At 41.0% G+C, this 2,066-nt stretch overlaps 1 pseudogene across 1 annotated transcript; it reads right to left on the bottom strand.

The window, feature by feature from the left end:
• Nucleotides 1-364: 364 nt before the first annotated feature.
• Nucleotides 365-1,298, bottom strand: LOC307095411 (olfactory receptor 6N2-like; annotated as a pseudogene). Its single transcript has one exon. The product of its transcript is annotated as an olfactory receptor 6N2-like (transcript).
• Between the last annotated feature and the right edge of the window lie 768 nt (nt 1,299-2,066).

The raw sequence follows: 2,066 nt of genomic DNA, 5'->3' as shown, positions 1-2,066 counted from the left end.
GTGGATCTGTCAAATTTTCTCATAAAAGGTATATATATATATATATATATATATATATATATATATATATATCATGGTATAGCCTGACAGGGTCACATTTGTATGGCAAACTTAATTTTACTATACAGGGATTAACCTGGAGGTCCCAAGGGCATTAGAAGGAAGCACCTGAGGAAGGGTCCCTGCTCTGCTGGCCATTTCCCTTGAAGGAGGGAGGAACAGTGGTCTGAATTCCCCAGAATTCAGCCTACTGTCTGCTCTCCTTTATGCAATCTCAGGCTGGTCTGAGAAAAGGGTCTCCCTGGAGATGGTAAGGGCTATTATGTACCCATAACATATGCCTAATGACTCATTAGCCCCCTTGCTAAATTTTAACATCCTTGTTTCTCAGACTGTACATGATGGGATTGATCATGAGAGTGAACATGATGTCAGGTAGGTAGAAGATCTTATTAAGGGCATAAGCCTGGGTTGCTGTGAGAATGGCATACATTGTTCACAATGTTTCTTAGTACAGAATGACCACTATAAGGTGGGAGTAGTAAATGAAGAAGGCCCATTGCTTATCTGAAGCTTACAGAATTCTGATGATAGTAGCAAAAATGTGGTTATTGTAGGCTATATTGAATAGATAGGACACTATGGTGACAAAGGAGACCAGGAGGAAGGTCATTTTCTCTGCTGTCTCAAGCTCAGAATAGTCCAGCTTCAGCATGGGAGTCAGGTCAGTGAGAATGTGGTCAATCTCATAGACTGCACATAATGGCAATGGAAAGTCATGCTGGCAGTGACCACAGGGTTAGGAACCCACCCAGCCAAGACCCACACCCACCTGAAAGTAGGATACATGTGTGGAGGTTCATAAGGAATGGGCACCAGAGGGGGCTGCAGATAACAAGGTAGTGGTCATAAGACATGACTGCCAGCAGAAAGCACTTAACTACCACCATGGAACCAAAGAAGTAAAACTGGGCCATATAACCTGCAAAAGAAATCACCTCAGAACCCAATAGAAGAGTCTTTAGCATCTCAGGGACAATGGAATTAGTGTACCACATCTCAGGAAGGGAGAAATTGAATGGAAAGGAGAAATTGAACGGAAAGGAGAAATTTAACAGAAAGAAGTGCAGGGAGGTTGAAGTATGTGATCAAGGGAAATGACGGTAAGGGTATGAAAATGTTCCCCAGCAAAGTCACTACATAGATTCCCAAGATATCCTAAAAGGAGAAAACTGTAACCAACAGAGACTCCCAAATCCCAGGAGGATAAATTCTTTGATCATGGTCAGATTACTCATATCTGTGAGGGTCACTTGTTAGACCTGAGAAAAAGAGAGAATTACAGTCAATTGGAAAAAGAGCCATGCTGCTGGAGGTGAGCCATAGCACCAGAAATACATTATAGTACAAAATTCAAATGCCCTGTCTTTTCCCTTCTGGAACAAATTTTCTGTTTTGTTCTACTAGGTGTATTTACCTAATAGTTATAGCGGAATCAGAAACTATGCCCTGGAGAGTGAATAGAGAGAGCATTTTCTCTGCTTTTTTCTACTCTTTCCCTTGACATAACTGGTGATGAATCTACCTTTGGGAGTATCAAAGTGAGAGGTAAATACGTCTTAATGGGGACATGGCTAGGAAGTTTCTCTGAACTCCTGAAACTCTGCTTTTAAGACTCAATAGAAATGTGAGTCCAAATCCTAAAATAACATCAGAATTCAGATCAGCATATCTCCCCCTAAAACCCTAAATTCGGGTGGGTTTCACCAGGAACATAATTGGAGGGAGGAGGGGAATTCAGAGCTATTGATATTGAAGTACCTGTAAGAAAAAGAAAGAGTTTCTGCCAGGCTCTGGAGACATGAAGTGGATTGCTTCCATGGCATCAAATTCCTATGGAAATTGGGGGGAAATGTATGTAAAGTTATTCACTTGAAATGTTAGAGAAAAATAATGTTTCATCATTCATAAATGAAAATGACATTCCTGACTCACAAGCAGTAGGATGTGCATTTAGAGTTATATTTTCCCCCAGCAGCAAGGATGGGTTAAGCAGTGAGTCATGA

This window comes from Cnephaeus nilssonii, assembly GCF_951640355.1.
Source record: "Cnephaeus nilssonii genome assembly, chromosome: X".
NCBI classification, from domain to species: Eukaryota; Metazoa; Chordata; class Mammalia; order Chiroptera; family Vespertilionidae; genus Cnephaeus; species Cnephaeus nilssonii.
Note: the sequence above shows the minus strand (reverse complement) of the source record. Positions and strands in the feature narration are given on the sequence as shown.